Source organism: Oncorhynchus gorbuscha, linkage group LG09 (assembly GCF_021184085.1).
Source record: "Oncorhynchus gorbuscha isolate QuinsamMale2020 ecotype Even-year linkage group LG09, OgorEven_v1.0, whole genome shotgun sequence".
NCBI classification, from domain to species: domain Eukaryota; kingdom Metazoa; phylum Chordata; class Actinopteri; order Salmoniformes; family Salmonidae; genus Oncorhynchus; species Oncorhynchus gorbuscha.
This window is the reverse complement of record NC_060181.1, coordinates 28268319-28281536: the sequence shown is the minus strand read 5'-3', so window position 1 is coordinate 28281536 and position 13218 is coordinate 28268319.

Below are 13218 nucleotides of genomic sequence, written 5' to 3'. Positions count from 1 at the left end.
ATGTGGGGTATGTAAACATTAAATAAAGTGGCATTGTTTAAAGTGACTAGTGATACATTTATTACATCCAATTTTTAATTATTACAGTGGCTAGCGATTTGAGTCAATATGTTGGCAGCAGCCACTCAATGTTAGTGATGGCTGTTTAACAGTATGACGGCCTTGAGATATAAGCTGTTTTTCAGTCTCTCGGTCCCTGCTTTGATGCACCTGTGCTGACCTCGTCTTCTGGATGATAGTGGGATGAACAGGCAGTGGCTCGGGTGGTTGCTGTCCTTTATGATCTTTTTGGCCTTCCTGTGACATCGGGTGGTGCAGGTGTCTTGGAGGGCAGGTAGTTTGCCCCCAGTGATGCGTTGTGCAGACCTCACTAGTGGGTCTAGGGTGTCACGTAGGGTGGAGGTGATATGATCCTTGACTAGTCTCTCAAAGCACTTCATGATGACGGAAGTGAGTGCTACGGGGCGATAGTCATTTAGCTCAGTTACCTTAGCTTTCTTGGGAACAGGAACAATGGTGGCCCTCTTGAAGCATGTTGTAACAGCAGACTGGGATAGGGATTGATTGAATATGTCCGTAAACACACCAGCCAGCTGGTCAATGCATGCTCTGAGGACGCGGCTGGGAATGCCATCTGGGCCTGCAGCCTTGCGAGGGTTAACACGTTGAAATGTTTTACTCACGTTGGCTGCGGTGAAGGAGAGTCCGCAGGTTTTGGTAGCGGGCCGTGTCGGTGGCACTGTATTTTCCTCAAGCGAGTGAAGAAGTAGTTTAGTTTGTCTGGGAGCAAGATATCGGGGTCCGCGACGGGGCTGGTTTTCTTCTTAGAGTCCGTGATTGACTGTAAACCCTGTCTCGTGTCTGAGCCGTTGAATTGCGACTCTATTTTGTTTCTATACTGACGCTTCGCTTGTTTGATTGCCTTGCGGAGGGAACATGTATTCAGTCATGTTTCCGGTCTCCTTGCCCTGATTAAAAGCAGTGGTTCGCGCTTTCAGTTTTGCGCGAATGCTGCCATCAATCCACGGTTTCTGGTTGGGGAAGGTTTTAATAGTTGCTGTTGGTACAACATCCCCAATGCACTTGCTAATAAACTTGCTCACCGAATCAGAATATATATTAATGTTGTTGTTCGACGCTATCCGGAACATATCCCTGTCCACGTGATCGAAGCAATCTTGAAGCGTGGAATCAGATTGGTTGGACCACCATTGAACAGACCTGAGCACGGGCGTTTCCTGTTTTAGTTTCTGTCTATAGGCTGGGAGCAACAAAATGGAGTCATGGTCAGATTTTCCGAAAGGAGGGCGAGGGGTGGCTTTGTATGCGTTGCGGAAGTTACAATAACAATGATACAGAATTTTCCCAGCCCTGGTCGTGCATTTGAAATGCTGATAAAATGTAGGGAGCCTTGTTTTCAGATTAGCCTTGTTAAAATCCCCAGCTACAATAAATGCAGCCTCAGGATATGTGGTTTTCAGTTTACATAGAGTCCAATGAAGTTCTTTCAGGGCCGTTGAGGTGTCTGCTTGGGGGGGTGTACACAACTGTGATTATAATCAAAGACAATTCTCTTGGGTTCCTGTATGTTGTTTTGATCACATCACGACTCGTTATTCATAAGGCATACACCCCCGCCCTTCTTCTTACCAGAGAGATGCTTGTTTCTGTCGGTGCGATGTGTGAAGAAACCAGGTGTCTATAACGTATCCCGAGTGAGCCATGTTTCCGTGATACAGAGAATGTTACAATCTCTGATGTCTCTCTGGAAGGCAACCCTTGCTCGGATTTCATCTACCTTGTTGTCAAGAGACTGGACGTTGGCTAGTAGTATACTCGGAGCAGTGGGCGATACTCGGAGCGGTGGACCAGAAGACCGCTCCGTCTGGCCCTTCTGCGGCGCTGTTGTTTTGGGTCGCCTGCTGGGATCCAATCCATTGTCCTGGGTGGTGGACCAAACAGAGGATCTGCTTCGGGAAAGTCGTATTCCTGGTCGTAATGTTGGTAAGTTGATGTTGTTCTTATATCCAATAGTTCCTCCCGGCTGTATGTAATGAGACTTAATATTTCCTGGGGTAACAGTGTAAGAAATAATACAAAAAGTTGAGTGGTCAAAAGTTACGTGGGAGTGTGTTAGTAAGTTAGAATGAACTTTTCACCTCACTTTGTCCCGGTCGAGAGGAGGGGATTCTGTTAAAGCAATGAAATTACGTCATGATCTGTATATAAACTGTTGCTCGTGGTTAAGTGGCAGCGCACTCCGATAAATAAATAAATAAATTCTGTTACCTATTATTGAAAGATTGGTCTGCGTCTATTTTATGCAAACAAGAATCATACAAATTCTCATAAAATAGATTAAGGGTTTTCATTTAATGAAAGCACATTGGCATAATTAAATTACTTTATCAGAAGCTACTGTAGTAGTAAGGGGATAACATTTTATTGTGTGCATCGGTCAGTAAAGAAATAAGTGGGATGTATGGGATGTCGGAGAGAGGAAGTTATGTGTAGTAGACTACGGTTTGGGCACACAGGTTTGAATGCCATGTTGCGGATGACAGGGAGACATGAAATAAGTCTGTGTGATGAGTGTTTAATGGAGAAAACGGTGGAGCATGTGTTGATATTTTGTGAACTGTATGTGTCAAGCCCTGATCTGTTTCACCTGTCTTTGTGATTGTCTCCACCCACCTCCAGGTGTCACCCATTTTCCCCATTAGTCCCTGGGTATTTATTCCGGTGTTCCCTGTTTGTCTGTTGCCAGTTCATCTTGTCATGTCAAGTCAGTTTTCCGTGCGCGTGCTTTTCAGTGCGCCTGCTTTTTCCTTATCTCTCGTTTGCTAGTCCTCCTGGTTTTGACCCTTGCCTGCCTTGACTCTGATCCCGCCTGCCTGGCCTGACCTTGAGCCTGCCTGCCACTCTGTACCTCCTGAACTCTGACCTTGTTTATGATCTTTTGCCTGTCCACGACCATTCTCTAGCTTGTCCCTTGAATTATAATAAATATCAGAGACTCGAACCATCTGCCTCCCGTGTCTGAATCTGGGTCTCGCCCTGTACCCTTATAGTATGACATACACTACCGGTCAAAAGTTTTAAAACTACTACTCTTTCAAGGGTTTTACTTTATTTTTTACAATTTTCTACATTGTAGGATAACAGTGAAGACATCAACACTATGAAATAGCACATATGGAATCATGTAGTAACCAAAACAGTGTTAAACAAATCAAAATATATTTTTATTTGAGATTCTTCAAATAGCCACCCTTTGCCTTGATGACAGTTTTGCACAGTCTTTGCATTATCTCAACCAGCTTCACCTGTAATGCTTTTCCAACAGTCTTGAAGGAGTTCCCACATATGCAGAGCACTGCTTTTCCTTCACTCTGCGGTCCGACTCATCCCAAACCATCTTAATCTGGTTGAGGTTGGGGGATTGTGGAGGCCAGGTTATCTGATGCAGCACTCCATCACTCTCCTTCTTGGTAAAATAGCCCTTACAAAGCTTGGAGGTGTGTTGGGTCATCATCCTGTTGAAAATCAAACCAGATGGGATGATGCAATGCTGCAGAATGCTGTGGTAGCCATGCTGGTTAAGTGTCCCTTCAATTCTAAATAAATCACAGACAGTGTTACCAGCAAAGCACCCCCACACCATAACACTTCCTCCTCCATGCTTTAAGGTGGGAAATACACATGCGGAGATCATCCGTTCACCCGGACCACGTCTCACAAATACACAGTGGTTGGAACCAAACCAAACTGCGTTCAATAGCGGATAAAAACAAAGTGGAGTGAGCTTTCAGTTTGTGCGCCCCAACCACAACAGTACACTAAACTCAACCCTCGTTCTGAACAGCCCTACTTCTTCATTACACAAAGGAAAAACATCAACCAATTTCTAAAGACTGTTGACATCCAGTGGAAACGATAGGAACTGCAAGCCAGTGCCTTAGAAATCTAGATCCACATAGAAACCCCACATAGAAAACCCAGTGAAAAATCTGTCACCTCAATTTTAAAAATCATCGGGGTTTCACCTGCCAAATTAGTTATCTTATACTCACAGACATAAGTTTAACACATCTTCCAATTATATGCATATCCTAGCTTCTGGGCCTGAGTAGCAGGCAGTTTACTTTGGGCATGCTTTTCATCCGGACGGGAAAATTTGACCACGACTCCATTTTGTTGCTCCCAGCCGAAACAGGAACTAAAAGCGCCCGTGCTCAGGTCTGTTCAACACTGGTCCGAGCAATCGGATTCCACGCTTCAAGATTGCTTCGATCACATGGACTGGGATATGTTCCGCATAGCGCCGGACAATAATATTTTATGAATACGCTGATTCGGTGAGCGAGTTGATTAGCAAGTGCATCGGTGATGTTGTACCCACAGCGTCTATTAAAACATTCCCCTACCAGAAACCGTGGATTGATGGCAGCATTCGGGCAAAACTGAAAGAGCAAACCACTGCTTTTAATCAGGGCAAGGTGACTGGAAACATGACCGAATACAAACAGTGTAGCTATTCCCTCCGCAAGGCAATCAAACAAGCTAAGCGTCAGTATAGAGACAAAGTAGAGTCGCAATTCAACGGCTCAGACACGAGAGGTATGTGGCAGGATCTACAGTCAATCACGGACTGCAAAAGGAGAACCAGCCCTGTCGCGGACCACAATGTCTTGTTCCCAGACAAACTAAACAACTTATTTGCTTGCTTTGAGGACAACACAGTGCCACTGACACGGCCCGCTACCAAAACCTGCTGACTCCCCTTCACTACAGCCAACGTGAGTAAAACATTTAAACGTGTTAACCCTCGCAAGGCTGCCAGCCCAGACGGCATCCCCAGCCATGTCCTCAAAGCATGCACAGACCAGCTGGCTGGTGTGTTTACGGACATATTCAATCAATCCTTATCTCAGTCTGCTGTTCCCACATGCTTCAAGAGGGCCACCATTGTTCCTGTTCCCAAAAAAGCTAAGGTAACTGAGCATTCACTTTCGTCATCATGAAGTGCTTTGAGAGACTAGTCAAGGATCCTATCACCTCCACCCTACCTGACACACTAGACCCACTCCAATTTGCTTACCGCCCCAATAGGTCCACAGACGACGCAATCGCAATCACATTGCACACTGCCCTAACCCATCTGGACAAGAGGAATACCTATGTAAGAATGTTGTTCATCGACTACAGCTCAGCAATTAGTGCCATAGTACCCTCCAAACTCGCCATTAAGCTCGAGACCCTGGGTCTCGAACCTGCACTGTGTAACTGGGTCCTGGACTTCCTGACGGGCCACCCCCAAGTGATGAGGGTAGGTAACAACATCTCCACCCCGCTGATCCTCAACACTGGGGCCCCACAAGGGTGCGTTCTAAGCCCTCTCCTGTACTCCCTGTTCACCCATGACTGCGTGGCCATACATGCCTCCAACTCAATCATCAAGTTTGCAGACGACACTACAGTGGTAGGCTTGATTACCAACAACGACAAGACGGCCTACAGGGAGGAGGTGAGGGCCCTCGGAGTGTGGTGTCAGGAAAACAACCTCACACTCAATGTCAACAAAACACAGGAAATGATTGTGGACTTCAGGAAAGTTATAAATGAGAACTTGCTCTCGACTGGTCCACCTGGTTAAATAAAGGTTAAATAAATAAATAAAAAATGTAATCTGCGAAGTGATACACAAATTGGCTTAATTATTTATTTACCAACTAACTAAAAATTCACACAGAAATACATAAACACATTATTGATCGCTAACATAATGCAATGAAACACAGTCCCTATTGGACTAACACGATATGATGGCTTGTTACACAATGGAAAGGAGGTCTGGAACGATAAGGAGTGGGAGAGATGCCGTCCCTGCAAGGGGTGCGTCACCTGAGTGGGTTGATTCACTGTTGTGGTCATCCTGTCTGGGTTGACAGGATGGGCTGTGGGCTGTGCCGTGGCGGAGATCTTTGTGGGCTATACTCAGCCTTGTCTCAGGATGGTAAGTTGGTGGTTGAAGATATCCCTCTAGTGGTGTAGGGGCTGTGCTTTGGCAAAGTGGGTGGGGTTATATCCTTCCTGTTTGGCCCTGTCCGGGGGTGTCCTCGGATGGGGCCACAGTGTCTCCTGTCCCCTCCTGTCTCAGCCTCCAGTATTTATGCTGCAGTAGTTTGTGTCGGGGGGCTAGGTACAGTTTGTTATATCTGGAGTACTTCTCCTGTCCTATTCGGTGTCCTGTGTGAATCTAAGTGTGCGTTCTCTAATTCTCTCCTTCTTTCTTTCTCTCTCTCGGAGGACCTGAGCCCTAGGACCATGCCCCAGGACTACCTGACATGATGACTCCTTGCTGTCCCCAGTCCACCTGGCCATGCTGCTGCTCCAGTTTCAACTGTTCTGCCTTACTATTATTCGACCATGCTGGTCATTTATGAACATTTGAACATCTTGGCCATGTTCTGTTATAATCTCCACCCGGCACGGCCAGAAGAGGACTGGCCACCCCACATAGCCTGGTTCCTCTCTAGGTTTCTTCCTAGGTTTTGGCCTTTCTAGGGAGTTTTTCCTAGCCACCGTGCTTCTACACCTGCCTTGCTTGCTGTTTGGGGTTTTAGGCTGGGTTTCTGTACAGCACTTTGAGATATCAGCTGATGTACGAAGGGCTATATAAATACATTTGATTTGATATGTTCCTACATTTGGAAACTACGCTCGCCGTACATATGAATATTTAGCACCCTAACAACCACTCATTCGGATTGGAAATGCAACATATATTTACACGTAGATGTCTTTCTCTGTCGTCTCTCGAATGAAACCATTTGATCCATCTATGGTGAGTATTTCGATGTAAGTCTCTGGTTGTGTAAATCTCTGGTTGTCCACCAGAGCTCAAAATGCATTTAGTTGTAGTAGGCTTCTTTATCTTAGAGTGTCCTTAGAATGGATACTCTGGAGTACCTACGAGAGAACTGTTATTTGCAGTTGTTGTTATGCAGGTGAATGAGGACCCAAAAGCGACTTGGCGAAAACAGAGTCTTTAATCCAGTAAAGTAAATCTACAATCAAAAAGCATAATTCCACTCGTAATGACGAGAACAGACTGGAGACTCGATCATGAACTGCAGGTTGCCTCGGGAAGGCACTTGAACGTAGCAGACTCAGACACCTGCTCACCACGCAGCATCTGAGGGAAACACGACACGACAGGGCGATACACAGACACAGCACGGTGAACAATAGACAAGGATCCGACAGGCCAGAAACGGAAAACAAGGGGAGAAATAGGGACTCTAATCAGGGAAAAAGATAGGGAACAGGTGTGGGAAGACTAAATGATTGATTAGGGGAATAGGAACAGCTGGGAGCAGGAACGGAACGATAGAGAGAAGAGAGAGAGGAAGGGAGAGAGAAAAAGGGGAACGAACCTAAAAAGACCAGCAGGGGGAAAACGAACAGAGGGAAAAGCAAAATGACAAGACAATAAGACAAAACATGACAGTACCCCCCCACTCACCGAGCGCCTCCTGGCGCACTCGAGGAGGAATCCTGGCGGCAACGGAGGAAATCATCAATAAGTGAACGGTCCAGCACGTCCCGAGATGGAACCCAACTCCTCTCCTCAGGACCGTAACCCTCCCAATCCACTAAGTATTGGTGACCCCGTCCCCGAGAACGCATGTCCATGATCCTACGTACCTTGTAAATAGGTGCGCTCTCGACAAGAACGGGAGGGGGGAGGGAAGACGAACGGGGTGCGAAGAAAGGGCTTGACACAGGAGACATGGAAGACAGGATGGACGCGACGAAGATGTCGCGGAAGAAGCAGTCGCACAGCGACAGGATTGACGACCTGGGAGACACGGAACGGACCAATGAACCGCGGAGTCAACTTACGAGAAGCTGTCGTAAGAGGAAGGTTGCGAGTGGAAAGCCACACTCTCTGGCCGCAACAATACCTTGGACTCTTAATCCTACGTTTATTGGCGGCTCTCACAGTCTGTGCCCTGTAACGGCAAAGTGCAGACCTCACCCTCCTCCAGGTGCGCTCACAACGTTGGACAAACGCTTGAGCGGAGGGAACGCTGGACTCGGCAAGCTGGGATGAGAACAGAGGAGGCTGGTAACCCAGACTACTCTGAAACGGAGATAACCCGGTAGCAGACGAAGGAAGCGAGTTGTGAGCGTATTCTGCCCAGGGGAGCTGTTCTGCCCAAGACGCAGGGTTTCTGAAAGAAAGGCTGCGTAGTATGCGACCAATCGTCTGATTGGCCCTCTCTGCTTGACCGTTAGACTGGGGATGAAACCCGTAAGAGAGACTGACGGACGCACCAATCAAACGACAGAACTCCCTCCAAAACTGTGACGTGAATTGCGGGCCTCTGTCTGAAACGGCGTCTAACGGGAGGCCATGAATTCTGAACACATTCTCGATGATGATTTGTGCCGTCTCCTTAGCGGAAGGAAGTTTAGCGAGGGGAATGAAATGTGCCGCCTTAGAGAACCTATCGACAACCGTAAGAATCACAGTCTTCCCCGCAGACAAAGGCAGACCGGTAATGAAGTCTAGGGCGATGTGAGACCATGGTCGAGAAGGAATGGGAGCGGTCTGAGACGACCGGCAGGAGGAGAGTTACCTGACTTAGTCTGCGCGCAGTCCGAACAAGCAGCCACGAAACGGCGCGTGTCACGCTCCTGAGTCGGCCACCAAAAGCGCTGGCGAATAGACACAAGAGTGCCTCGAACACCGGGATGACCAGCTAACTTGGCAGAGTGAGCCCACTGAAGAACAGCCAGACGAGTGGAAACAGGAACGAAAAGGAGGTTACTAGGACAGCGCGCGGCGACGCAGTGTGCGTGAGTGCTTGCTTAACCTGTCTTTCAATTCCCCAGACTGTCAACCCGACAACACGCCCATAAGGAAGAATCCCCTCGGGATCAGTAGAAGCCACAGAAGAACTAAACAGACGGGATAAGGCATCAGGCTTGGTGTTTTTGCTACCCGGACGGTAAGAAATCACAAACTCGAAACGAGCGAAAAACAACGCCCAACGAGCTTGACGGGCATTAAGTCGTTTGGCAGAACGGATGTACTCAAGGTTCTTATGGTCTGTCCAAACGACAAAAGGAACGGTCGCCCCCTCCAACCACTGTCGCCATTCGCCTAGGGCTAAGCGGATGGCGAGCAGTTCGCGGTTACCCACATCATAGTTGCGTTCAGATGGCGACAGGCGATGAGAAAAATAAGCGCAAGGATGAACCTTATCGTCAGACTGGAAGCGCTGGGATAGAATGGCTCCCACGCCTACCTCTGAAGCGTCAACCTCGACAATGAATTGTCTAGTGACGTCAGGAGTAACGAGGATAGGAGCGGACGTAAAACGTTCTTTTAGAAGATCAAAAGCTCCCTGGGCGGAACCGGACCACTTAAAACACGTCTTGACAGAAGTAAGAGCTGTGAGAGGGGCAGCAACTTGACCGAAATTACGAATGAAACGCCGATAGAAATTAGCGAAACCTAGAAAGCGCTGCAACTCGACACGTGACCTTGGAACGGGCCAATCACTGACAGCTTGGACCTTAGCGGAATCCATCTGAATGCCTTCAGCGGAAATAACGGAACCGAGAAAAGTAACGGAGGAGACATGAAAAGAGCACTTCTCAGCCTTCACGTAGAGACAATTCTCTAAAAGGCGCTGTAGAACACGTCGAACGTGCTGAACATGAATCTCGAGTGACGGTGAAAAAATCAGGATATCGTCAAGATAGACAAAAACAAAGATGTTCAGCATGTCTCTCAGAACATCATTAACTAATGCCTGAAAAACAGCTGGCGCATTGGCGAGACCAAACGGCAGAACCCGGTACTCAAAATGCCCTAACGGAGTGTTAAACGCCGTTTTCCACTCGTCCCCCTCTCTGATGCGCACGAGATGGTAAGCGTTACGAAGGTCCAACTTAGTAAAGCACCTGGCTCCCTGCAGAATCTCGAAGGCTGATGACATAAGGGGAAGCGGATAACGATTCTTAACCGTTATGTCATTCAGCCCTCGATAATCCACGCAGGGGCGCAGAGTACCGTCCTTTTTCTTAACAAAAAGAACCCCGCCCCGGCCGGAGAGGAAGAAGGCACTATGGTACCGGCGTCAAGAGACACAGATAAATAATCCTCGAGAGCCTTACGTTCGGGAGCCGACAGAGAGTATAGTCTACCCCGAGGAGGAGTGGTCCCCGGAAGGAGATCAATACTACAATCATACGACCGGTGAGGAGGAAGGAAGTTGGCTCGGGACCGACTGAAGACCGTGCGCAGATCATGATATTCCTCCGGCACTCCTGTCAAATCGCCAGGTTCCTCCTGAGAAGTGGGGACAGAAGAAATGGGAGGGATGGCAGACATTAAACACTTCACATGACAAGAAACGTTCCAGGATAGGATAGAATTACTAGACCAATTAATAGAAGGATTATGACATACTAGCCAGGGATGACCCAAAACAACAGGTGTAAAAGGTGAACGAAAAATCAAAAAAGAAATAGTCTCACTGTGGTTACCAGATACTGTGAGGGTTAAAGGTAGTGTCTCAAATCTGATACTGGGAAGATGACTACATCTAAGGCGAACATGGGCGTAGGCTTGTCTAACTGTCTGAAAGGAATGTCATGTTTCCGAGCCCATGCTTCGTCCATGAAACAACCCTCAGCCCCAGAGTCAATCAAGGCACTGCATGTAGCACCCGAACCGGTCCAGCGTAGATGGACCGACATAGTAGTACAGGATCTAGATGGAGAGACCTGAGTAGTAGCGCTCACCAGTAGCCCTCCGCTTACTGATGAGCTCTGGCCTTTACTGGACATGAATTGACAAAATGTCCATCAAATCCGCAATAGAGGCACAGGCGGTTGGTGATCCTCCGTTCCCTCTCCTTAGTCGAGATGCGAATACCTCCCAGCTGCATGGGCTCAGTCTCTGAGCCAGAGGAGGGAGATGGTTGCGATGCGGAGCAGGGAAACACCGTTGACGCGAGCTCTCCTCCACGAGCTTGGTGACGAAGATCTACCCGTCGTTCTATGCGGATGGCGAGAGCAATCAAAGAGTCCACACTGGAAAACCTCCCGAGAGAGAATCTCATCTTTGACCACTGCGTGGAGTCCCTCCAGAAAACGAGCGAGCAGCGCCGGCTCGTTCCAGTCACTAGAGGCAGCAAGAGTGCGAAACTCTATAGAGTAATCCGTTATGGATCGATCACCTTGGCATAGGGAAGCCAGGGCCCTAGAAGCCTCCCTACCAAAAACTGAACGGTCAAAAACCCGAATCATCTCCTCTTTAAAGTTCTGGTAATTGTTTGAACAATCAGCCCTTGCCTCCCAGATAGCTGTGCCCCACTCTCGAGCCCGGCCAGTAAGGAGTGAAATGACGTAAGCAACCCGAGCTCTCTCTCTAGAGTATGTGTTGGGTTGGAGAGAGAACACAATATCACACTGGGTGAGAAAGGAGCGGCACTCCGTGGGCTGCCCGGAGTAGCAAGGTGGGTTATTAACCCTAGGTTCCGGAGGCTCGGCAGGCCAGGAAGTAACAGGTGGCACGAGACGAAGACATTGGAACTAAGGCGGACCCAGCGATTCAGACGCTCATTACACTGCAGAGAGGTCGGAAACCTGAGCGGCCAGGTTCTCCACGGCATGGCGAGCAGCAGACAATTCCTGCTCGTGTCTGCCGAGCATGGCTCCTTGGATCTCGACGGCAGTGTTACGAGCGTCTGTAGTCGCTCCATTCTTTGGTCGGATCCTTCTGTTATGCAGGTGAATGAGGACCCAAAAGCGACTTGGCGAAAACAGAGTCTTTAATCCAGTAAAGTAAATCTACAATCAAAAAGCATAATTCCACTCGTAATGACGAGAACAGACTGGAGACTCGATCATGAACTGCAGGTTGCCTCGGGAAGGCACTTGAACGTAGCAGACTCAGACACCTGCTCACCACGCAGCATCTGAGGGAAACACGACACGACAGGGCGATACACAGACACAGCACGGTGAACAATAGACAAGGATCCGACAGGCCAGAAACGGAAAACAAGGGGAGAAATAGGGACTCTAATCAGGGAAAAAGATAGGGAACAGGTGTGAGAAGACTAAATGATTGATTAGGGGAATAGGAACAGCTGGGAGCAGGAACGGAACGATAGAGAGAAGAGAGAGAGGAAGGGAGAGAGAAAAAGGGGAACGAACCTAAAAAGACCAGCAGGGGGAAAACGAACAGAGGGAAAAGCAAAATGACAAGACAATAAGACAAAACATGACAGTTGTAGGCTTCTTTGTCTCTGAGTGTTTGTTACAAAGTATACTCCAAATTTTACACACGCGGTGGTCTTTGGTCGAGTTTACTAGACTACCAGACTTAACTACAGACTGAATGTTTCGGTGTAGTCTATCTTCTTCACTCATTCTGGTGTTGTAGTTTTAAACCATTTGTCAGCCGTGTAGCCACTGCTCCATGCTGTCTGGTCTCTATTTAAATTCCAACCATTTCAACATGTGGACCATGTCCTCACGTTCTCTGGTCTAATGTAAATTTCATCACGAGTCCTTTTATTCTTGAGTAAAAATGGGGCGTTCCATTACGCCGACACAATTTCTGTGCTCACTTGATCATGATTACTTTTTTTTTTCATGTTTCAAATATTTTTATTAAACACACACAAGAGTGGTGTATAGGTATACATGACAGGTATACAATTCTTATCTAAACATAAAAGAGCATACAGGAACAAGACCCAGGGTTCTGGGTGCAGAACAAATAATACAAAACACGACATACAAAACAAGGACACGTAGAACGAAAGAGGGAAGATGTCCCCCCCTATCCCCCTATCCCCCATCCCCTATTCCCCCTCCCAACTGCTCGGGTGGTAGGGCCAGCACACGCTGCCCAAAGGTAGATTAACATTTTACCATTGAGAGTGCGTTAATAAGTACAAATTCACAGCGCCGACTCGTCCAAGTAGGAGAGGAAAGGCTGCCAGATTTTATCAAATGTTGATAATTTATTGTTCAGAATATATCTAATTCTTTCTAAGTGTACAGTGTTTGCCAATTCACTGAGCCATAATTTGGTAGAGGGCGCTTCCCTCCTTTTCCAAAACAACAAGATTAGTTTTTTTGCCGAGATGAGACCATACGAGATTAGTTGTTTTTGGGGGTTGG